Raw genomic sequence first — 26235 nt, 5'->3', positions numbered from 1 at the left:
GTTTTGGGATCCTGCAAACCCCAAACAGGAGTCACTGTGTCCTGTTTGCATATCAAGGGATCCTGTCTGAGCCATGAGCTGCAGCCCCATACCAGAGCTCTCACTGGGGCTGGCTACTGGGCAGTCTTGGCTCCTGGCCTGCAGCATCCCTCGCTGCCCCTGAGTTACTGTCCCAGCTGCTTTTTGGTGAGCCTAGTCTTACATCACGGCTGGTTTTTCAGTGCTGGTTTTTCAGATTTGTGCATATCACTAATGTAAAAAAAAAGTTGATTGGGTGGGAAAAATACAGCTTTCTTGGCTCTTACTCAGCTTGATTTTATTTATTCTGCTTAGTGTTGATTCTGGGTAAAGCTTTTGTTTCCTGTCATGATAAGCTGTGCCTGCTCCAAGAGGCTGCCCAGAAAACACCTTATGTGATGTGAGGGCAATTGCCTTTCTGAGCAAAGGCTGCACCCTCATGGAAAGTGTCACTGGAGCTGTTCAAGAAAATCTACTTTCTGTTCTGCCCATGAACTGACAACAAATGGGCTTTTCCTCATTTCGGCTGTTGTAGCCCCAGTGCTCTGCCTCCATGGAGGGCTTGCCTTGGGTTTGTGGAGCCCCTCATGCTCGTGCTGTGGGACCAGCTCAGCCATGGGAGCAGGTGCTGCAGCCCTGGTGCTGTGCTGGGCACACAGGGGCTCTGTCAGGGCACTTGCCTTGGGCTGTCTGGAAATCACCAGGTCAGCAGAAGTGGATGCAGAAGTGGATGCTGTGCAGATGAGAAGGGAAGTAGGCACAAAAAGGACTAAGGAAAAGCTGTGTGTGACTTACCTGTGAGAGATTTTCTCCCTGCCTGGCTCCTGGCCCCTTCCCTGACACATTGCTGGACAGTTTTAGTCCAAAATTTTCATCCTCCTGGTTTTTCATTCACCACATGAGGGCAACCTGTTTCCAAATAAAATGCAGCGAGAAATCTTCAGCTCAGTGGATAAATTCTCCAGCTCCAGGCTCCCTCTGGCTCGGGGAGGGCCAACTGCTGCAGCCCCCTCCAGGTTTTGTCCCCCAAAAGCCAAGGGGGATGCAGTGAATGAGGATGGATGTGCCCAGGGCCTGGATGTGCAGAGTCCACCTGAGCACCATCATCCCCCGTGCCCAGGAGAACCCTCCAGTGTCTCCTGTAACCATCTCACTGCTTTGTTATTCCTCTGGGCAAACTCCACTTACTCTAATGGCATTATTAGCTGTGAATAATAAATGTCCTTTCCCATCATGCTGCTGCTCCGCCAGCCGCAGGTTTGTGGCGTTTGCTTGCCCTGGTACCCACATCCTCCTGAGTGCAGGGATGCTATCAGCAGCATCACAGTGCTGTCAACCAGCTCCATGGGGATCTACCACCACGGTCTCACCTGACTTCACAGCTTCTGCCTGCTGGCTACAACACAGCTTCCAGTGGTTTAAAAAATGTTCAGAGTTAGCTGGAATTTGTTCAAGGACCACCTGTATGACTCATCATCCCATTGTGAAATTCTCCACCCACGGGGAGGAGCCAAGCATTCTCACCTGTATATAAGCTGGGATTTAAGACAGTAAAAGCAGCCTTCATCTACTGGATTCCCAGAAGACCGGAACTACCAGACCTTTCTACGAGATCACTGCTTCAAGAAGACCACCTCGTCTGGACTGCTTCCATCACCCTAATCAGGTTGTATTCTGACTCTGTCAGTGGTTTTTCTTTTTGTATTGTTGCATTTATTTCATTTTATTTTATTTTTTTCCTTTTCTTCTCATTAAATTTTATTTCTGACTTAAAGCCTCTCACTTGGTTTGTTTTCAAACCACAACATGGATTTACAGGATTAAACAGCAAACAGGTCATGATGGAGTTTTAGGATTGAATTTGGAAAACCACCCCTTCCATGAGTGTTGTTAATCTGCTTATAATGAGGGGGGAAGAAAAGTCAGTGCTCTGTGTGTGTTATCAGCTGATGAGATAAAGCCTTGACTCCATTTCAGGTCACCTCCCAGTGTGTTCCTTGGTGGTCCCAGCACCTGGACCAGGACCCGCCCAGTGGTGTGTGATCGTGTGGTTGGTTTGCTGGCAGGACTGGAGCTGGCCGAGGAAATTCCTCACCCTTTCTGGTTGCTAATGGTGGAACGGGTTAAAGTAGCTTTTCAGAGGAAGGCTCCCTCTGTCCTCAAATCCTGTCCACCCCACCACCTAGAAAACATGGAGCACTAAATTGAAAAACTGTTTTCATGGTGAATAGACTCCTCTGCTAAATATGTAATCACGTACCAGCAGGCACAGGAACGAGCTAGTTGGATGAACAAAACCCAGGACTGGTGGGTATTAGCCCCTGGCTTGCAGTTGGTATTGTACTGGTCCCAGAGTTTGTGGGATAACACCAACATTTCCGTTATTTCTTGGTACTGGCCCTGTGGGCTGAGTTCCTGCAGTTCTTTAATGCCACTGTGTCAGGGTCTCTGACCTGGTGCCAAGCTCAAATCCAAGGAAATCCAGAGCAAATCTCTTTGCAGAGCTGTGTGATGTTGGTAGAAATGAAGGAAAGCTTTCCAGCTTGTCTGCAGGGAAATCCAGCCCTCTGCAAATTCCAGGGGCTGAATGTCAACAAGAAAATTCCCACCGACTTCAGCTGGGCCAGGATTTGGGTTGGCATTAAAAGCTCAAAGTGCTGGTGCTGAGCCCAGCTCCATTGCCCCATTTCCAGCACTGTAACCTGAGGACTAACCTCTGTTTTAGCAGAGTTCAGCCTTCTGGATTTGTTGCTCATCAGTTCTGCCATGATTGCTGCAGGAGCTGAAGTGCCATTGGATGCTGCACAGGGTGTTTGATCCCCTCTCTGGCACAGGCTGCCCCTGCTCACAGCCACTTCCCCTTTCCCTTGGGTGGTAACTAACAGGTAACAAGCTGGATTTCCCACCTCAGCTCCCTGCACAACTAAGAACTTAGATATGGGAACAAACCTGCATTTCATTTTCCTAGTTTGGGATCACTGGTGACCTCTCTGGGTTTTTCTCTGTGGCTCTGGCACCAGCCTGACTGTGGGCTCAGGATGCTCAGCCTGATGCCAAGAACCAGGATCTGCTGTGCTGCATGCAATGCTCTCCTGCATTCAGTTTACCCTTGAAATACCCACAAATTTTAAGACTCAGCACTTCTCTGGATCTGACCCTGGGAAAACAAAAGTCTCCTCCAGAGTGGTGTAAAATGTCCAAGTAGACAAACCACCTGACCTAGGCATTTTTTTTTTTCTTTTTAATCTGTAGATACATGATGCATGACCATCGGGAGGGCAAAACAAGGCCAGTTTTTGTATTTATTGCTTTCCAAATAGGCCAGGATTTCTAACATACTTCCCCATTACGAACTGGCTTTAGTGACTATTCTTCAACATCACCCCATAATGGTTAAATATAGTAACTTCACTTCAGATCAAAACATCTGTGGCACTGATGTCCTTGAGTGCTTTGGGATTTGGCCTGTGTTCAGACCAATTCATAAAACGCAGCTCACTCAATGCCAAATCTGTGGTGCTTCAGCTTGTCCTGTGATTCTGCTTTAGCCACGATGAGCAGAAGTGATTTGACAAATTCTTGCAATGCCATTTAGCTCACATGAGCTGCTGCCCCTCAGGGTTGTGGGGGGCACAGGGAGCCACAGGTTCTTCCTGGACAAAACCCTGCAAGCAGGGTGAGCTGCTCAGCTCTGCTCCTGGCTGGGACTGAACGGTGCAGAGGGATTTGGGTGTCTTGCCCAAAATGCACCATTATTTGCTTTTTTTCCAGGCTGTTTCTGACTGCTGCACTCGCTGCCTGCCTGCGGCTGTTGTGTGGTGTAGAGAAGCTGTGAGTGGCAGAGCTCCTGCTGGGATCTCCATCTGTGTGCTGAGCCTTGGAAGGCTCTTGATTTCTAGCTCTCTCAGCTTCTGTGGGCTCACATTGCCTCCACCATCACGCCCTTGTGATGTGAGGAGATGTTTCACTTGGAATTCATCAAACCAAGATCACAACAATTTTGGGGCTTGGACAACAGCCTGCTCCATAATCAGAGGAATCAAAAGGTGAAATCCTTGAATAAACCTTTGTAAAAGACTTTAGATTTGTAATTAAATACTGAGCAAGCCTTGGTGTGTTCTGCTGTATCCCAGAGAGGCTCTTGCAAGTCACAAGGGTTGGTCTGAAGTCTCCATGGTAGTTAGAGATTCTCTCTCTAAGGGCTGTTGAGTGATGCATTTAGGGACTGGAGCAATCCAATGATCTGGATATGGCAATCTCGGAGCGGGCAAGCTGGAGTGGTGGGCTCTCCATCCTTGAAATACATCTGCCCAGAGCAGGGCCTGGTCCTGTTCTGCTCCAGTCTGGACAGTTGCTCTCTTAAACCATAAAAGCTCAATATGGCTTTGTCCAAGCAGATCTCATTGTGGTGTTAACACCACCATATCCTTAAAAGATGCAAGTGGTGTCAATTTAATCATTATACTGTATTTCCACAATAGACGTTGACATTTCACTATTGTCCCAGAACTAAATGTCAAGTTATTCCTGTTGGAATATACCACTGGAATGTTCAAAGATTCCATCTGCAGCTGTATTTAGAGCCTGCCTGCTAAGCCAGCATTTCCAAGCAGGTTTTACATGGGCTGCAGTGAGTTCACATATGTACCAGAGAGCTGCCTGAGTTAATTAATTCTCTTTCCACACATTATAACCTAGAGAAGTAGGGCAGCTGGAGGGGGAGATTTTCTTTGAAGAAATCAGTAATTTTGCACATTGTGGGACCAGCTTTTGGATTTCTGTTTTTGTTGCAACCTTGAAAACAGAAGTAGCATTCAAGAATGAGCTGAAGGTGGATGTGAATGCTCCAACCACTACAGATACATGATTAATCTGTAACAATTCATAACCCAAAATCCAGTGCAGAAACACTGGCACAGCTTTTAATTTTGCATTTCTTGCTGCTTATGAAAAATCTCTAGCTATGCCTCTGAAGCCACTTTCTGTGCCCTTGGCAGCTATTGAAACACCTCACCTTCATCTGAGGGGTGAGGTAAATATCTCCGTGCATCACTGAACCAATACGAGTGCCACGTGCTCTGCATCTGATGCCGAGTGCCTCAAACCATCTCATCAGAGGCAAACTCTTCTTTGCTCAGCTGCGGAATGTTATTTCTGAGCATCTTGCCCTGCTGCCTGGTTCAGGGGTAAGTGCCACCGAGGGATTTGGGGAAGACAGCAGGGATGGAGGTTTCTTTTGTACAGCCCCTGATCTACTCAGCTCCTGGCATTGTGCTGGTGACAGAGGAACTACACTGGGTGGCTTTAGGTGGACCCAGCAATGGCAAAGCTGGGGATTTAGGGGAACCTAAGATGCAGGTGATGTTAATGCCATGCTTGACAGCTTTAGCTGCTGTTGGTATGCATAGCCTGTGGTTTGACAGCCTAAAAGACAAAGGTATTTTCTGCCAGGGCTATCAGGTCTGTGCATCCTGTGCCTCTCTGAAGAGAAACCCTGGGGGTAGAGGGGCAGCAGATATGTGGCTGGAGCCACTGGTTTGCAGGACATGGGTAGCAGAGGAAGGAGAGTTGTGTTTTGGAGGGTTGTGTTTATGTGTGGGGAGGGAGGCAATCCCCAGGGTCTCGTAGCATTTTCAGATTGAATCCGAATGCCTCCAGACTAACACAAATGGGTGAGGGGCATGTGCAACAGGAGGCAATTTGAAACTGTGGTGATAGGAGGGCAGATAATCCACCCAGTACTTCTGATCCAATAGATTATGGATTGTCTCCTCAAACAAAGGCCTCAGGTGATTGCAAATATTTCCAGAAAAGAGACCTGGTCTCAGCCAACAGTGCCATGAAATTGCAGCTTGGGCAGCTCACACCAGACATGATCTGGGCCTCAGGGCCACCTTTTAGGTGACAAAGCAGAAAATGTTCCTTTGTTTTTTGTGTGGCAGCTCGCAGGGAGTGTGCCATTTTCAGTTCTCTGAGGGATTGTTGAGATTATCTGTCAGAAGCTCAGAGAGTCCCTGTTTCTGGAGAGTGAAAATGAACAAAGAAGGGTAATAAGAAATAATTTGAGGAGGTTTTATTATTATTATTACATTTAGTGGTAGGGCTGTTTCTTTAATGCTTTATATGTTTTTCCCACTCTAAATAGGTGAGCTTATATTACATAGTAAAAAGCTCTGAGTTTTCTCAAAAGATTGTCAATTTTCTTTCCAAATTGCTAAATTAAATTGTCTATTTTATGGGAATGCTCTTTTATTTGTGCAAAATCCTGTGCTCAGATAGGCAAATTTCATCATGCAAGACCATTAGATGAACTAATTGGATCTGTCTTACTCATATGTTTCTATCAGGAATATCTAATAAATGTGGAAATCCATTTGGAAATGAAGATGGCATCTTCATCTTCTCGGAACCTTGGAGATTTCTGGTGTTGCAGTTGCAGCTTGAGCACAGCCAGTGGGAATTAGCTGCTTTGTTAAAGCCTTTTTCCAAGGTAGGAACCTGACTATCTTCATGATTTTCACAAGTTGCTAAAGGATGCGGTTTCTCCAGGGTATTTAATCAATGCAAATCCCAGGAAGACACAGGGACATCTCTGGCCCTGTCCTTTTGGGCTGTCACCGAGGAAGGTGTGAGGGTGACCTCTGTGTGGTCACTGCTGATCTTCTTCAGTGTACTTATGAATTTATCTCCTCTCTGTCCCAGTAAAGCAGAGTAAAACCATTACCCTGTATTGCAAATGGAGAGATGTGGGAGTCAGGCAGTGAAGGAGCTCCCAAGGTTGTCTGGTCTGGGGGGCATTCGAGTGGAGCTTCCACACTCTAAATCCCAACATTTCAAAGTTCACCTTTGCTTGATCTTTCCTCCTGTTGAGGCTTAAGAGGCTGGCACAGACTATCAGTGACTCCTTTTGTACTCAAGTTTTTATCTTCTAAGACTCCTGGCTGGATTCAGCCAGGGGTTTGCAGGCAAGGCTGCTTTTAATGGCATTGCTTTGCAGTTTGCAGTTGCCATTTTGTGGATAGGGGTCCCAAAGGGTCAGATGCTGCTGGCCCATGTGCAGAGTGTTAGAGCTGTGCTGGCAGTGGGAGCTCTCTGTGACAGGATTCCTGTCCTGTGAGTGAGGATAGATCTGTGTTCCCTTGGCAGTGCCTGGTCTGGCAGAAACTCTGCAGAACAGAGTGAACCTTTTATGCATTCCCAAGGTGCTTGGACTGACAGTGTGCTTGTATTGGCTCAGTGCTTTGTATCACACAAAAATGAAGTATTTTGCTCTTAAACTGAATGTACTTTCTTGCTGAATCAGTCTTGCTTTCCAGGGGAAGCTAAACCAAAGCCACCCACACTCACTTTGTGAGTACTAAATACTGCTGACTGACAGCAATTCTCATTTGTGAGAGTAGTTTATAATAGAGCCAGACCTCTTTCTCTCTAAGATCTTCCTTCTTATTCTTTCGTAGGTCACTAATGGTGAAAAATCCCTAAAGGCCATGGGTAAGACCTGAATGCTGCTTGCTCCACACTGCCAAAATTAGTAGAACATTTACTGCTGGCCTCAGAGAAGGTGCAGCAAGAGAAAGGGAGGCAAGAGGAGGTAAAGTCACTCAGCTCTAAGCATGTATTGTTTAAATTATTCACTCTCCTCTAAAACAGACCACTGAATAATACATTGTGGTCACTTTTATTTCTAAATGCTTGCACTTAGGCTGAGGTTAAAATGATGTCCTTAAATGCCACTTGCACTTGGGTTCCTCTGGAGATGGCCCCCAGGCAGTACCTTAGTCCCTGCTCTTCTCACCTGTGTTTTATGGTTCTGGATCCTATCTTGGGTAGAGTCAGCTCCAAGTCCTGCCCATTCAGATTCCCCACACCTCCAGTACCAGGAGACTGATTTCAACAACCCCAAAGCACTAAAAATAACAAGCTTGGGCTTGTTTCTATTTTCTTTTTTTCATTGCTGGCCAAGCTCTCTGGAGTCATTTGTCAACAGCTTTGTTCCTTATTCATTAATGAGAAGTTTTGACCTAATTGCACTAATCCCTGACTTTATGGAAAACCTCTGAAATGCCCTACACCAGTCACAACATGGAGAAGGGGATGGAGCACAGTAACTTATTATCCTTTTTTTTCCCTATCCTGTTCCTGTAACATGCTCACATGTGATTTCTGTATTTGGTGAGAATTTCTACTTGAGACACCCATAGTTCAGTTGGGTTTTGCAGTCTTATTTAAAGGACAGGGGGAATCAGAAGAAAATACCTCTGCATCACACTTACCTGCTTCTCAATTTCTGCTTCATGTTTAATAGTAATAATATAAACCAAATCCCCAAAGAACTGTTTGAGAGGTCTGACATTTATGCATTGTGTGCAGGAATGATTTAGCATTTAAAAACAACAACAAAAAAAATAACTCTGTGTAAGGTGGTTCATTTTTCTAACTGATTGGAAATGAGACAAATGCAAACGTTTAGTGAGACTCCTTTTAAAACAAAACTTTCCTTCTGTTGATGAACTGTCCTCCTCCACAGAGCGGTGAAACCTGCCTGAGTGTCCAGCAGGATAATTAGCTATTCTTTGGGAAATGCCTTCAAATGCACCAGTGTTAAATCTTACTGGGCTCTTTTGTTAAATTAATATTTGGCTTGTGCAAGGAGGATGCAATCTTAATAGCCAAGCCCTCTGAGATCTATTAATATCCTCACAGATGCAAGTGAGGATGCTGATTCTGAAAAGCCCAAGGTGTGCTGAGCTCTGAGCCCAGCCACCCAGGAGTACTTGGATGGCTTCTTGGGCAGCTGCTGCTGGCATCACCTCTGGAAGGGTCAGACCATGAATACAGCTGACAAAAAATAGTCAGTGCAAGGTTGTTGTCTCCCGGGGGATGGGCTGGAGCAGGGATGAATGATGAGGGAACTGCTGATTACAAGGGACAATTCTGCACACCTTGGGGAACACTCACCTCCCATGCAGAGAAGGGTTCTGGGACACAGTTGTGCTCAGCACAGACATTACATCTGTGATGGGAGGCCTGGATCAGGAAAAGCCCCAATAGGCCAAGAGAACCTCTGGGAGCAGGAGGTGTCTGCAGCTGAGGGGTAGAACAGTGTTGTGCCCCATCACGAGCAGAACATGCACCTGGGGAACATCAGGCACTTCTTTTCTGCAGGATGAGGCTCACAAAAACCCCAGGGGCCTGGTGGGTACTTGGAGAAAGTGGCTGTAAAAACAGAAATTCCTTTGATTTGCAGTTTTTTCTCCTTGCCCTGGAGTGCAGTGACCTTTCCTTAATGAGAGAGAAGAAGCCTGAGAAGGAGGGAGGAGGGGGAAGAAGATGCTGTGGGGGAAATGTCAACCAGCAGAGGTTGTGCCTGTCCTGCTGCACAGTGGCTGAGCACCTCAGTAGCCCGCTGGCAGCCCCAGAGTCACCCTGCCTGGGGTGGAGACTCTTCATGCTGCTTCACATTCCTTTGTTCCAGAGTCTTCTCCCTTGCCGGGACTTGATGCTTGCTGAGGCTGCTCTAAATCCACTGGCTCCAGCAATGACCCCTGATCTGTGTCAGTGAGGGAGAGGAACTCTCTGTCCCTACAATTTATTGAACTATTGGGTATAAAAGCTGACACTGGGTCACCAATTTGCTCTTTTACCCACAAAATGGTGTTTGAGGAGCAGTCTAACACTTCTGATACCTTTGGAAGTGCCTCATTACCATGCGACTGGAGACAGCTTCTGCATGAGCCCAGCAGAAATAGTCCTCTATTATGTCTCTTCACAGAGGTTTTGCATATAATATTAAGCATTAAATAATTTAATAAGGCATAAATTAAGTTTTACTGTAGTGCCACTGCACAGGAAAAAAGCACTCCTGGAATTGCACCTGAACACATCATGGCCTTCTTTGGAGTGGGAACAATTTATATATTCAATATAACTTCCATTGGTTCTGCTGTAAATCCCATCTCACAGCTGTGTGCTTTCCTCATTGTACAATGGGACTTTGTGAGTGTGTGCAGCCCCACAGCTCTTACTTGGGGCTGTCTGGTCTGCCTGGACTGCAAAGGTCCAGTCTGGCTCTGCCCTCTGACCCTGCACTGTGCACCACATCACCTCTGCTCCAGCAGCTCCAGAGCTTGTGTTGTGCTGTTGAGCCTGTGCAGGGGACTGGGAGTGCTGCATCTCCCTGGAGTTATATCCAGAGTGCCCTCCGTGCCTCCTCCAAAGCTGTCAGGCTGCTCCCACTGTGTGGAGCTGATCCACAGCTCTGTGATTTTACATCCCAGGTCTCTGTGTGAGTGGGGTGTCTGTGGTGTGGCAGCCCTGGGCTGGTAATTGTCGGCAGCGCTTTATTTTCATAGGTGAATGCTCTGGGCTGATCCCTTCTGGGCCAGCTCCTGTCAATGTCTCTTCTGTTAATTAATCACCAGGAGATGATAGATGAAAATATCAGCTTGAGAAACACCTGCCCTGTGCTCCCAGCAGTGGCAGCAGTGCATGGTGGATAGTTTTCTCCCATCTCTTCTGTTTGATTCCCTCTGCAGAGCTGAGTCTCAAGTCATTCTTGTGTACTCGGGAGCTTTGCCAGTGTTCAGCCCCACTCGCTGGCTGCTGGAGAAGAGAGGGGTGCTGCAGCTTGGGCAGTGGTGAGGAGTGCTGTGAGCATCCTTCCTTCCTGAAGGCTGCATCCCACCACCAGTGTGGCCCTAACTCCAGCACACTGCGTCTCATCCTTTTCTGCTCTGCTTTGGGTTCTCCAGAGATGGAAGGTGTGTGGAGGAGCTTTTGAGCCACACCAACTGTGTCTGTGCAGTTTTAATTTTACAAAAGACGCAAAATCCTTCAGGTGACTGCATGGTTAGCTATACAGCCAGCTGCCCCCTGCAAAACCTGTGCCTCATCCACAGTTAAGAGCTTGTTTGGAAAAGTTTGGATCTGGATGGGATTTTATCCCATGAAATATTCTGCAACTTTGTGTCCTTTAAGAGGAGAGAAGACTTATCAAACCCTTTGTAAAAAAAGAGGAGATCTCTAGGACTGGAGCATAGAGATTTTCCAAGGCTCTGGGAGACATTTCTGATGTGTGACTGAAACCAGTACATACTTGGAAAAAAGTTCTAGGTCTGAAGTATCTCATTTCGGACAGGGAAAGTGATTTTTCTGTGCATTCATGATGTACATCCCTATTGACATCTGCAGTGTCTTTAAGTGATGTATCTCTCTGAAGGCTTCACTGCTTCTGCTGTGTGATCTGCTCCCAACAAACTCCAGAGAGCGAGTGATTTATCAGCCACTGCTTTTTAGGATGAGGAAAAGGCTAATGCTTTATGGATCTGTCAGCATTCCTGTATGGCACACAGAATACAATATCCTGCCAAAGCAGGGAGGGATGTCTGCTACCTGGCAATCCATAATTTCTCCCAGTGCTCCATGGCAAATGCACTTTTTTCCATCAGGCTATGTGCGAGTACTGTTATATAGTGAAGAGCTTCTCCCTTCTCCTCCTCCACAAATGGTTATGAAAACCTGAAAGAGCAACTTCTGCAGGGTGCAGAATAAGATGAGAAGGATCATTTTGACAGGGAGAAGATGTCATTGCTTGCAGCTCCTGGTTCCATCAAGACATACAAGATCTCAAGTGATGCAGCTGTGCCATAGACAGCACAACAGGAGCACAGCAGGGATGAGAAATCCAGGCCAAACACACCCATGTAGACTGCCAGGTATGTGCCAAAAACACGCAGGTGTGTCAACAGATGCTCCAGGATTTTCTCCCTTTCCCCACAGTGATTTCCTCTGTTATAGGCATGGCTCAGCTGACCTTGTCCCAGGTGTTTTCTTGCAATCCCCAATTCTCACCAGGAAAAACAAAGTTTTGGGCTGCCAAAACCCCAGGCAGGGCGCCTCCCTTGCTCTGGATTTCCTAGGGTTACAGGGACGATGTATATCTCGGACGAGTCCCCAAATTGTGCAAACTGAGTTCCACTCTCTTTTAAAAATTTTTAAGTTTAATAAAAAATAAAATAGACAATTAGGAGATATAAGAGCAAATGTTCCAGCTGGGGTGCCTCACCAGAAAGGACACTCTTCTCTTTCAATTACTGTGTTTTAAGGATTTGCTGTTTTACATATTCAATAGATATTAAAACATTCTTTTCTGTTTCAAGTATCCCAAATCATCTTATTTGATAGATTTATTTGTGAGTGGCTCCAGTCTGTCTGGTAACGTGAGTCTTGGCTGTTTTTATTTTGATAAAAAACCAGAAATCCAGCAGCTTTTTTGCAGGGCCACAAGGTGACGACCCCTTCCCCATAATTCTTGGCCTGGTCAGTTTCAGACGTCACCAAGAAGAAACCCAGTCTTTCCACTATTCACACTATGTCACAATCAGAAAATACATTCATCACCTTTTGTAGCAGAGTTTCTGAGAAATGGAGGACATGACTTGTATTTGGAGTGAGGTGTGAGCAACTCCAGACTGGGCCTGTTAGCCTGCAGAACCAGTGGGCCTTTGTGACGCAGCAAAAATTCAGGTTGTGGCGCAGCAAAAAATTCACCTCTCTCCTTTAAGGTGTTCCAGGTTCTAACGGGTGTTCATATGTAGTTTTATAGTGTTAATACGGAAGCCTCCTTAAGGCAGCAAGTGTGTACATTTTTTAAGTGCCTTGTAATGTCAATAAAGTCACAAGAGAATAAATATGAAGAGACAAACAATAAACGTGAGTGTGGCATCAACCACGGCCTCGGTGTGGATGTCGTAGCTCCGCCCAACCTCTAGAAAGGGACCCCAGCTTTAACCTTTCTAAACTCTTATTAACAAAACACAATACAGTACAATTATACATATAATATTCATTCCAATATTTGTGAAAAGCGAACTTTATAATATGTATTTATAACACACTGAAGTCAGTGAAGAAAGAGAGTAAAAGTTCTAAGAGGGACAAAGGAGTGAGGAGATGCCTCGTTTGGCCAGACTTCTCTTGTGAAACCATGGAGAATGGACTAACTTTCCCTGTATCATATGAATGCTGTTAGGGGGATGCAGAGATCTAGATATAGTTGTGGACTGATATAACTGAGATTTAATGGAGAACTTTGAACAGAGGAAGACATAGAGAAAGTGATATGAAGCCCTTTGCCCCCAGGAAAAAGGGAGGCCTCTGTTGCTTGAGATGAAGATGATTTTTGGAAATAAAAGAAGAGAATCTTTGTTTTATACTAGAATAGGCATCCTTAAACGGTACCCTAAAATTAGCAGACATGACCCATATGCAGTGTTGGGAAAGCTGCTAATGGGAAGGACTTCACAGAAGCAGGTTTTCCAGGTGGCTGCTTTTGTGAGAGTTGAGACCCATAAGAGAACTGTTCTGTGTTGTCAGTGGGGAAATTCCATGCAAGTTCTAAGTGAAACATGGATTTGAAAAATCCCAGCTGATCGTTTATAGTAAATTTAAGAACATATACTGTATGTTAGAATGTATTCCAAGTAGTACTTTAGAATATATGAGATCCCATTTTAGAAGACATTTAGTGAACACTGAATACTGTGTTCATTACCCTTTTGCATATTTTTAAGCACTACAAGTACTGGGAGCCTTGGCAATAGTTAGAAGAAGAACTAGCCTAAACAGCAGAATAACAGGGCTGAGGACACAGATAAAGAAAAGAACACAGACTCTAAGATGGTATGTTCCCCTGAAAACGTGCCAAGAGGGCCAAAACACACACAGGAGAGATATAAGTGAATAGGTGAACACCTGAAAACAACCACCACAGCCCAGAGACCACCACCACTAAGGACTGAGCATGCCCAGAAGGGCATGGAGTTAATTACCATCCCAAGCGAAGATGGGCGGGGTCAGGAAATGAATATGTATGGGGGGGGGGGGTCTGTGGAATGTCATGCATATGTAAGACCTCAGAAAATAATAAGGAGGGCAATTCCCTGGTGGGTATACATGTCTTTGGTGAAATTATTCCCTATGCATCTCGATGTCAATAAATACATACTGCTCTAACAACTGTTATTAGTTGTGGAGTTCTTTCCGCTGCGTTTCACTAAGAGAGACTCCTCTCCTAAAGAACTGATGAAAGACTATTTTTAAATGGTGAAACTGACTGAAAATCACAGGTTTTGTCTCTTTATGTTGTTTGTGGGAAAGTGAACATTTGTGGGGAGGAGGAAAAGTGTTTTGAAAGTATCATTCTGATTCTCATTTTCTTCTTTTAGTGTGTGTTAATAAAATCTGTCTTTATACCCCTTAAGTTTCAGCCAGCTTTTGCTTCTCTCCTGGTCTTATCTCACAGAGGGAAAAAGAGTAAAAACTCAAACCACTGCACTAAATTTGGCAAACAGAATTAGGCAAATGTGAAACCATTACAGATTGGATTCACTCCTTATTTCCATTTACAGAATCACAGAATGTGTAGGTTGGAAGAGACCTTCAAGATCATCGAGTCAAACCCATGCCCTAACACCTCAACTAAACCATGGCACCAAGTGCCACATCCAGGGACAGTGACTCCACCACCTCCTGAGGCAGACAATTCCAGTACTTTATCACTCTTTCCGTAAAAAACTTTTTCTTAATATCTAACCTACATTTCCCTTGGTGCGGCTTGAGACTGTGTCCTCTCGTTCTGTCAGTTGCTGCCTGGAGAAAGGGACCAACCCTCAAGTGAATGCAACCACCCTTCAAGAAGTTATAGAGAGTGATAAGGTCACCTCTGAGTCTCCTTTTTTCCAGGCTAAACAACCCCAGCTCCCTCAGTCGTTCTCCATATGGCTTGTGTTCCAAGCCCTTCACCAGCTTTGTTGCCCTCCTCTGGATGTGCTCAAGCATCTCAATGTCCTTCCTAAACTGAGGGGCCCAGAACTGGAGACAATACTTGAGGTGTGCCCTCACCAGTGCTGAGTACAGGGGAAGAATGACCTCCCTTCTCCTGCTGGCCACACCATTCCTGATACAGGCCAGGATGCCATTTGCCCTCTTGGCCACCAGGGCACACTGCTGGCTCATGTTCATCCAGCTGCTGACCAGTACCCCCAGGTCCCTTTCCTCCTGGGCACTGTCCAGCCACACTGTCCCCAGCCTATAATGCTGCAGGGGCTTATTGTGGCCAAAGTGCAGGACTCGACATTTGGACTCATTAAATTTCATCTTGTTAGACTCTGCCCATCCATCCAACTGTTCCAGATCTCTCTGCAGAGCCATCCTATCTTCCAACAGGTCAATGCACGCTCCCAGCTTAGTGTCATCCACAAACTTACTTATGAAAGATTCAATACCAACATCCATATCATCAATGAAAATATTGAACAGAACTGGTCCCAGCACAGACCCCTGAGGAACACCACTGGTGACTGGCTGCCAGCTGGATGCAGCACCATTCACCACCACTCTCTGGGCCTGGCCATCCTGCCAATTCTTAACCCAGTAAAGAGTGCTTCTGTCCAAGGCGCGGGCTGCCAGCTTTTCCAGGAGCATGCTTTGGGAGACAGTGTCAAAAGCCTTGCTGAAGTCCAAACAGACAACATCCACAGTCCTTCCTGCATCCACCAGGCGGGTCACCTGGTCATAAAAGGAGATCAGGTTGGTCAAACACGACTTACCCCTCTTAAACTCATGCTAGCTGGGCCTGATACCCTGGCCATCTTGTAAGTTCTGTTTGATGGCACTCAGTATAAACTGTTCCATAACCTTACTCAGTTCTGAGGTCAGGCTGACTGGTCTATAATTACTGGGATCCTCCTTCCCAACCTTTTTGTGAATGGATGTCACATTGGCCAGCTTCCAGTCATCTGGAACATCACCAGTGAGCCAGGACTGTTGGTAAATGATGGACTGCAGCTTTGCAAGCTCATCTGCCAGCTCCCTCATCACCCTAGGATGAATCCCATCTGGGCCCATAGATTTATGAACATCCAAGCAGCTCAGCAGTTCTCTGACTGCCTCCTCTTGGATAACGGGGGGACCATTCTTTTCCCTGATACCATCAACCAACCCAAGAGGACAGTCGTCCTGAGGACAAGCCACCTTCACACTAAAAACTGAGGCAAAGAAGGCATTAAGCACTTCTGCCTTCTCTTCATCTGCAGTTACTAAGTTCCCTCCTGCATCTAATAAAGAACAAAGGTTGGTCTTACCCTTCCTTTTACTATTAATATATTTGTAGAAACATTTTTTATTATCCTTTACAGAAGTCGCCATTTTGAGTTCAAACTGAGCTTTGGCCTCCATAATTTTTTCTACATGCTCTAGCAACCCCCTTAAATGCTTCCTGAGGGACCTGACCCTCCTTCCAAAGATAATATATCCTCTTTTTATTCCTAAGTTCCTCTGAAACCGCCTTGCCCATCCAGGCTAGATGTTTGCCTCATCGACTCCTCTTTCGGCACACAGGGACAGTCTGTTCCTATGCCCTCAAGATCTCTGTTTTGAAGAACACCAATCTTTCCTGAACTCCTTTGTTTTTAAGGACTGCTTCCCAAGGAACACTGAATAAGTCTCCTGAACAGGCCAAAGTCTGCCCTCCGGAAGTCCAATGCAAGAGTCTTATTGCTGTACCTCCTGATTTCACCAATTATCGAGAACTCTCTAATTTCATGACCACTGTGCCCCAAGCAGCCTGCAACCACCACATCTCCCACCAGCCCATCTCTATTTGTGAACAACAGATCTAACATAGCCCCTCCCCTGGTGGGCTCACTCACCAGCTGCGACAAAAAGTTGTCCTCCACACACTCTAAAAGTTTTGTGGACTCCTTTTTTTCTGCTGTATTAAGTTCCCAACAGATGTCTGGCAAGTTGAAGTCACCTACAAGAACAAGGGCTGATGATCCTGAAACATTCTTCAGCTGCTGATAGAATAAGTTGTCTACCTCTTCTTCCTAGTTGGGTGGATGATAAGAGACTCCCAGTAAGATGTCAGCCTTGTTGGCTTTCCCCTTAACTCTTACCCATAGGCATTCAACTTCATCATCATTAGTTTCAATACCTATGGCATCAAAGGCTTTTTAATATAAAGGGCCACCTCTCCACCTCTTCTCCATTTCCTGTCTCTTCTGAAGAGCTTATAGTCATCGAGTGTGGTGCTCCAGCTATGTGAGTCGTTCCACCATGTTTCTGTGATGGCAATTACATCATAGCCATCGCCTCCAGTTCTTGTTTGTTCCCCATGCTGCCTGCATTGGTATACATGCACCTCAGCTGGGCTACTGATTTCACCTCTAACCCAGGCTTACCCCCCTTGGGCCTGTTTCCAGAAAGCCCAGCTGCATCCCCTACCCACTTCAAACCTAGTTTAAAGCCCTTTGGACATGTTCTGCCAGTTCATGAGCTAAAAATCTTCTGCCCCTAACAGAGAGATGGAGCCCATCTGGTTCCAGCAGGCCAGGTGCCGTAAAAGTTGCCCCATGATCAAAGTATCCAAAATTCTGCTGATCACACCAACCCTTGAGCCACTGATACAGGTTGGCACATGGCCAGAGTGTAATGAGCCACATGTAAATGTATCAATCTTTGAGGGTCCAGCCTTTGCAGAGAAGTGGCTAAAATTAATTAGCGAGACTGCTTTTCAGAGGTGTTTTGTAAAGCAAAAGGTTTAATAAGGAAAAATAACAAAATAACAAATGTTACAGAAAACAAATGATAAAGCCGCACAGAGGTGTCTGAGAAACCTCTGACACCTTGCTAAGACACTCTAAAAAGCCTTCCTACTTCCTTAGTGCTCCTTCCTAAATACTGAATGTTCTAGGAGGGACAATTTGGCTTGCAGCCAATAGAGAGAGATACAGGGTTTGAAGAATGGTGACAAGGTCCAATAGATACTTATCTCTTGGCACTGAGCCAATCACTGGTAGGAAGGTTTGGAAGTTTCTAGGTAAACTTCCTAAAATGTCTAGAGGTAAACTGAAACACTTTCCCTCTTTGGAAACACCTGCTGGGGCTGTGGGGGATGCTTTACTACAAGCCACTTTTTAATAATGTGGGCTCTCCTATTCCTATCACCATTTTTCTCAGCCACCAAAGGGACTGAGAAAAAGACTACCTGTGCCCCTGTCCTTTCAACCACTTGTCCCCGTGCTCTAAAGTCCCTTTTAATTGTCCTAACACTCCTCTTTTCGATCTCATCACTGCTAGCCTAGAGTATCAGCAGTGGATAGTAATCAGTGGGCTGAATCCACCCAGGAAGTCTCTCAGTAATATCCTGTATCCAGGCCCTGGGGAGGCAGCAGACTTCCCTGTGGGATGGGTCCGGGCGACATATGGGGCCCTCTGTTCCCCTCAGAAGGGAGTCACCCACTATGATTACTCTTCTTTTCTTTTTGATGTTAGAGGTGGAGATCTGTCTTACAGATGAATCATATTTGGGAGGCTCACTGGGCAGATAATTTCCCTCTAAATCACCTAAATCATCTGGCTGGCTCTCTAGATCCAGGGTCTCATACCTATTCTGAAGTGGCACCTGGCTGGGGGATGGGGGTTGAGAGGAGTTTTTATTATTATCTCCCCGAGCAGGGACCTTTTTCCACTCCCCTTCATCTACCAGGTGCCCTTCCACTGCCTGGGAGTGGGAGGCATACGAGTCCTCTGAATCTTGATGGGCCTCCCTTAAAGATGGAAGCGCTGAACTCCAGTCCATTTCCCTTTCACTTTCCCTGATACTCCTTAATCGTTCAACTTCCTCCCTAAGCTTGGCCACCAGTGAAAGGAGGTCATTCACTTGCTCACACCTCAGGAATGCCTCCTTCACAACATCCCCCGAAACAACTGATAAGCTCAAACACTCTGGGCAGGAATGGGTCTGTACAGACACATCATTTTTGGAGGGCTCCACTTGGTCACATACACTAGTACCAACCACAGTTTTGGACCGTGTTGGAACCATTACTAACAGAAATCCCAAGACCAACCAGCCAGTAGAAACACCTCAAACAACACACAGCACAGCACACCTTACCAGCAAGAGAACTAGCAACCCTGCCTGTGTGAACTGCTGCACAAACTGCAGTGGCCACTCCCCAGAGACCTGCCACGGCCCTGTTTGCCCGCTCCTGTTCCCCATGCTCCCTAGAGACCTCTTATAATGGGCCACTCATCAACTAAGGAAACTCCACCCCTTGCTCCTGAATGACTCACAACTCACAACTTATATTGTTATTCGCCGTCCCAAATACATAATGATATACCTCATGTCTGTGTGGATTTATGTATTTTAGTTTCTCTGAAGGTTTAAATTCAGCCCTCGCATCTACGCCTGTGTGAATGGGGCCCAGAGGAATTTTGCATCCCGACAACACATGTCCTTGTTGATAATTATACTTTATTTTCGAGGGAGCCGTTGTCAAGATAATGTCAGATCCCATTGTGAAGCCAGATCCAGTAAAGGCAGTAATATTGTTTTCTAATTTGTTCTAAATCTTAAAGCACTCCCTCATCTGAGCAGAGACACCTAAATGGCACCTATTTGGTGCTGGGTGTAATTCTTTGCTCTAACAGCATGCTTGACAATATCTGTGTACTTACCTGGAGCAGCACAAGCCTCATGTACTTAAATGAAATACACACAGCAGGTTTAAAGATGAACATAGAAGATGCTTGAATGCCTTTTAGACAACTGTAATTCAGGCCATAAACATAATATAGATTGCAATATTGTATATAAAGGAGTGTTTCAAATACCAGCCTTTGTGTTCTACAATTCAGTCCAATTGATTCCTGACCTAACACAGTGCTGTACCTGAAACTGTTGCATAAACATAACAAATCCATCACCAAATCAATGAAGGAGATGCAGAAGAGGTGTGGTGGCTATCTGGTGTGATGTGGCTCACATCAACTGCAGCCTGTGTGCTGGTATTCCATGTAAGGCACCAGGAGAAATGAAAATGGGTAAAGGATGGCTCCTCCTCCGTATCACCAAGCACATTCCCGCCCTTTGCTCTGCTGAAATCTGGCACAATTTGCATTGTGGAGCACCTGCACCTCTGAACAAAATGAAATTTCTGGATTTCTCTGAATTCCTGCTGTCTTGGTTTGGGAAGACAGGTATTTGCCAGGGAAAGTTGGAGCTTCTCTTGGGATGGAGAATGTAAACTACTACTACTACTCTCCTTTTTTTTTTAATTATAAACTTGCATTTAAAAGCTTTTCGGCAAAAGATTTTGGAAATAGAAATAGCAGTTCTTTACTAGTATATATAACAAAGCAAACAAACAAAAAAAACCCCAAAAAAACCCCAAAAACCGCCAACCCCCCCCCCCCCCCAAAAAAAAAAAAAAAAAAACCCAACTACAGCATTGATAACAAAAACACTACTAAGAACTTTGAGAACTTTGCTTCACAAAAAACCCAGGACAGTTTGGTCTTGGTGCCTTTGTAGGATCCTCAGAGCACCAAGCTGGAAACAGTGGAGAAGTTCCGGGCTGTTATCTGGGATGGCAGGATGTCCCAGCAGGCAGGGGCAGGGTGTCCCCAGCAGGGTGATGTGTAGTCACATCGTAGCAAGAGCAGCAGTGCCGACGAAAGTGTGGCAGCGGGGTAGGGAGGGCTGGCTCAACTCTCGCAGGGTGGCAGAGGAGCTCAGAATTCCAGGGAGAGCAGATGATGGTAGATTTTTCAGGACTGGACTTCTTCAGAGAGAGCGAACTCTTCTAGCAGTGAGCAATCCAGCCGTTCTCTCTTTCCGAACACTGAAAAAACCAGAATGCCAAGCCGCCTCAAGCTCTGTCTTTTATTTGCCTCAAAACTTCCATTATTTTCTTCTCTGAGCTTTGACTGCCCCTTTGTTTTTTTAAATAGTCTTAAGTACAACACTTAGTCTCCTTGGTAACTTATGGGGAAAAATTCTTTAGAGTAAAAAGGGACAAACCTAACCTCCAACACCTGCAACGAAGGACTTTTTGCTGCCTGGTTAATGGGAATTTTGTCAGTCATGCTTCCTAGAAACAATAAAGGGATAATAAATAGTGCAGTCTGCAGACAGCAACAGGCTCCAACAATCTTATAACCGAGACATGTTGCACATTCCAGCTGATTAGATGCATATTCATAATACATTTTAACAATCACTCCCTGACAGGCATTTTCCCAGAACAAATACACAGTTTGGACTCCAGTTTTTCACTACTGTTCAAAATTTCAGAGCGAAAAAGAGCTGGTAGCGAGGCATTAGCAATAATTTGGTCCTCCATTTCTGCTGGAAATTTTAAATAACTTTTTCTTCTGTTCTGCTTGTACTTGCTCTGTGTCAGAGTCTGTCCAAGGATGTGATATGCCTCACGACCGTCTCCAATGATTGAGGACTGAGACCCCAGACTCTGAAAGGAGCCCTGGCCTGGCTGAGGCAGAATGTTTGCCAAGTCTCAGAGGACTGGTATGTATCTCCATGAGAACGGAGTGCAAGAACGATGGAACTGGTCACAGTGGACCAAGCCAAGGCTACTTGCCCAAACTGGTCCACCCGTACCAGAGTACAGCACATACAGTGGCTCCAGCTTTGGCTCTGTGACTCTCCTTTGTCCCAACCTTGACACAGGTGGCTCCTGCTTTGGCTCTGTGCCACTCGCTTTGCCTCAACACAGGTGGCTCCTGCTTTGGCTTTGTGCCATTCACTTTAGTCCTCGCCTTGACCAACCTATAAAACCCTGGAGACCCCTGCTCACTTTTGTGATCACCCCACTGGAGAAGATCGTGTCTACAGGCATCTCGGCCTCGAGGACTCGTCCCTCCACGTTGGTAGCTATAATCCCCTTTCCCCTCTTTTCTATTTTTCTTACTATTCTCTATTTTCTCTCCCCACTATCGCATTTTGGTGGCACTAAATAAAGATGCATTTTTCTTGTATAAACTGAGTTGTCCCCCGCTGTGTCTTTTGTGCTCTGAGATCCTAAAACGAACCATCAGGTTCCCCGCATATGTTTGCGAACCCTGACATAAACTGGCGTCACGGACAGGATCTTGATGGACAGGATCTTGATAGACAGAGGAGTTGTGGGTTTTATATAGTTTGTAACAGGGTAAGGACCCTCGTCTCAGCCGCACCTAGCACATCACTTCGGTGAGCGCTGTTAGAAAGCAAGGGGGACGAGGGAAAATTCCCGCAAACTGTATACGCCCAGGCGAAGAGCATTCCCTGTCATCAGGATTTCCTAAAAGATCTCATTGTGCAAAAGATGGGACTGTAGTTGTTTTGTGTGTATGTGTTGTGGACTGCTTGGTGTAGTTGAGGAGACAACTGAGTTGTATGTAACTAAGAAGTGCCTCCGAAGCAGTTTGGTCTCCTCAGCCATTCCAGGGAAGCGAAGGGAAACACAGTTTTAGCTGTGCCAGTGTGTAACTTTAAGAATACCTCCCTGAGAGTGGTTATTGTGCCTTCACCAAAATGACTGAAAAACATAAGGATGCATTTTATGCTTTGCTTGCAAAACATGGTGCTAGACCTTCCCCAGCCAGAGAAGGATGGGCACAGAATAATTGGTGTAATTTTGAAAACATTGTAGATAGAATATATTCTTTGCAACATGATGCTAGATTTAAACTGGGCAGAAATAAAACCATTCTTTGCTCAGTTTTGGGGGCCTGACTTTCAGCAGCCATAGAATCCCATCTTAAATGGGTAAGTGAAGAAAATGCAGTAATTTACTCCCTGCAAAATTTGGTAGAAGCTTTGCAAAAACAATTTGAACAGGAAAGAAATCAGAATTATTTGCTGCAGATTTCCCTTGCAGAAGAGCGAAGAAAAAACTTAAACCCCGTAGAAACACCTAAAGAAATAGAAGAAAGGGAGTCATACACTATCAAACAGATACCCTCAGAAGGAATTAGTATACATGTAAAATTGTGGGGAACACTGTTGTTCCAACTTGAGACCTCTCATTAAAACAGAATATAACTATATAAATGAAGAGGATCATGATCCCCACATAACCACCAAAGAAATACCATACACATCCACTGAATTAGCTAAAATAAAAAAAAGAGTACTCCCGCCTCCCTAGTGAATCAGAGACGGAGTATGTTTTTAGAGTTTCACTCACTGGAGGTGACCAAATTAAATTAAGTGAACAAGAAGCAAGTAGCTACTGGGGACATGGAGTTTTCTTAACAACAGGAAATACATGTGCTCCATGGTCCCTGACACAGCGTGCAGCTTACTGGGCAAGGGGACTAAGCCCCCTGGAAAGGGGTGACCCTCTGGCAATTGTCAGCACCTCAGACCAACTCCTAGAAAACATACACAAAGCTGCATGCTTGCAAATGATACATGAAAGAAAATTATTCTCTGGCTATGAGTCACCAATGCAACAGCCTGTCAAACCTGAAATTATGACCCTCCTAATTCGAGGTTTGCCAGAATCACTTAAATCAACAGTGATTCTCCTCCAAAAAACAATAGCATCTATCGCCCCGGTAGATAGGCTTGAAAGATTTCTTGGACATACAAGTGATCAAACCGCTTCCACTGACTCCACTGACTCCTCGCCTTTTGTTACTCCCAGCACACAATTTAACAGCAGTTGTAAAGTTTGGACATGGAGTGAAGTAGCAGAGGAGTTAATCAGTTACAGCAGAAAATATAGACCGGTAAAACACTCAGAGGACAAACCCGAAAAACCCAGAGGAGTCAGGCATATTGCTTCCCTAATGAAAAACCAGAAAGGGGAAAACACATCTCTAGCCGGCAGCAGTTGTGGTTGCTAGGGCTGAAAAGGGGAGTGCCACAAGAAGTAATGGACAAATTGCCTTATGATAAATTGGCTAAAATAATTTTTAATTGGTCCTGTCCCAAACCTATTGCATTGAATCCATCTAACTGACAACCCAGCACACCTCCTCTTCCACCAGCCTTGGGCAACCAGCCACAACATTCCCTCACACAAGTTTTAAACAATGCAGCTTTCTGGGTCGGGGGAGGTAATGCTTTGGAAAGGGAAGACCCTTTAGCTATAGTTAGTACTCCCGACCAGCTTTTGGAAGGTGTCCACAAAGCCGCCTGCCTATGGGAATGGACTGCTGCTCAGGAAGAAACAATGCAATTACTGATTTTTGAAGCAACTGCTCACCAAGCCCTTGCCCCTATTCATCCTACAGATCCTTTCCAGGTGAAATGGGGATTTGCCTCTTCAGGGTTGTCAGTACACATATGGCAGCGGGGTCCTGAGGGTCTGACGTGGCCTGTTGGTTTTTATTCCCGTGGTTTCAGAGATGCTGAAAAGAGGTACACTACCTGGGAAAAAGGCTTGTTTGTGGTTAGCCTAGCTCTCGTAGAAGTGCAGATGATTGCACGACAACAACCAATTGTCTTGAGAGGTCCTTTCAAAGTTATTAAGTCTGTCGCTACTGGGACCCCCTCACCTGATGGGGTGGCCCAGAGGACCTCAGTAAGGAAGTGGTTTGCTCAGATTGAACATTATTGTAACATCCTCTCAATAACTGAAGGAGCTGTGAAAAATCTAGCAATACAAGAAGTAGAAAACTTTGATGGCATCCAAGACAAACCTGCCTCAGTCATTACCCCTCCCTTTTCCCCTGAACAGTCAGCAAATCTTTGGTTTACTGATGCTTCTGCTTTTTGCCCGACAGCTCCAAGCAGAGTTCCCTCACTGTGGGGACCAAGTGATTCCAACAATCCAGCACGTTACCCTGGACAACCTGTTGTGGTGGACCTCCCTACTGCAGGGGAAGTACCACTAGTGCTAAAAACCCCCCTGAATAAATACACATGGGTACTCCTTGATGCTCTAGGGAAAGAGTATCAAATAAATACACGCTGGATAATTTCCATCATTCTAATTTTCTGCCTCCTGGTGGCAGATTCTGTTGTGCTTACTTTTCACAGGAGAACTCCGAGGGACATGAAGGCCATATAAACCATGATAAATATTTTAAACAGGAATTCTAAACAGTATTGATTAATGAATAAACTGGTTGCCACAATTAGAGATTTTACTAAATTACAACCACCCCTGCAGTCCTCTGTCCGCTTTGGGGACACATCAGTGGTTGCTATCAAACATATTACCAAATTGGGAAAAGGTAAATCTAAATGATCACAAATTGGTAATTGATACACTTGGCATTATACAATTGGCATTGCTCAAAGCAACATTTCTTTGGCTTTCGACTGCATCCAGGCACAGGTTTGGATGCAGACGGTTGTTACCTCAATCATAAGGGAAGGTGAGGAAGGGATCTTTGCTACTGAAATCTGGAAAATAATTTGGGACAATGCAAATTATTTTGAAAGGGAATTCCAATCCTGGTGGAAATTGGTGAATTTTACCTATAACCCCAATACCAACACAGTTACAGCTTTTGTGTTAACAATATGCAATGCTTCAGTGCATTTGATATTCCCGATCATTGCATTAGGTATAAATCATGACGGAGCCATTCTCTATCCTTCCGAGCACAGTGAATGGGCCCGTCAAACTGGGGAAAAATGGCAAACTGTCAATTTAGAATCTTGTGTTGTTAGGGAGCAACAAGGTTTCATTTGTGAAGGTAATGCAATCATAGCTCAAGACATCTGCTTAGACACAGAGCAAAATATTTGTCACTTTGAAGTACACCCTAACGAAGCTCCTGAAACAGTGCTTGTGTATATAGGCAATGGATGTGCTTGTGTGAGGACTGCTTGTGATGAAGTGCTTGTAGAAAATGTAGTAGTGAATCTCAGGAATCATTCAAATTTTTGTGTTAGCAATTTTACCACAATCGCAGGATGTGACTTTTCTTACACAGCCCCAGTTACGTCCTATCACCTTTTACAATCCAATTTTACACTGATTCATCAGATAATACCTGTCCCCGTTGGAATGAACTTAACTTTGGTTAAGCAATTGTTGCTTCACCAGGACTCAATGGGAATTTTGAAAAGGATCAAGAAAAATGGACAGAAAACTTTAGTAACAGTTCATCATGATGTGAAGGAAATGCATGCTGTTTTAGAAAGGGTAAAAAAGGCTGCTGAACACAGGTGGTGGGACACCCTTTTTGGGTGGTCACCTACTGCTACCGGTATCCTGAACAAATTGTGCCATCCAATTGTTGTCCTTTTGATTTTGGTTTTTATTTGTTTTCTTTTGTCAGTTGTTTTGTACATCCTAAATTGGAAAATGATGAAGCAATTGACACATTTGACATCCATAATGAATGCACACAGTTTAACCGATATCCCTTTTGCAAAAGACCCTCCTAAAATTATTGACACTAGAC

At 45.2% G+C, this 26235-nt stretch overlaps 1 pseudogene; it reads left to right on the top strand.

Moving 5' to 3' along the window:
- Positions 1-22296: 22296 nt before the first annotated feature.
- Positions 22297-25887, top strand: LOC136373277 (uncharacterized; annotated as a pseudogene).
- The last annotated feature ends 348 nt before the right edge of the window (positions 25888-26235 follow it).

The sequence above is a fragment of the Sylvia atricapilla genome, chromosome W (assembly GCF_009819655.1).
Source record: "Sylvia atricapilla isolate bSylAtr1 chromosome W, bSylAtr1.pri, whole genome shotgun sequence".
Classification (NCBI taxonomy): Eukaryota; Metazoa; Chordata; class Aves; order Passeriformes; family Sylviidae; genus Sylvia; species Sylvia atricapilla.
Note: the sequence above shows the minus strand (reverse complement) of the source record. Positions and strands in the feature narration are given on the sequence as shown.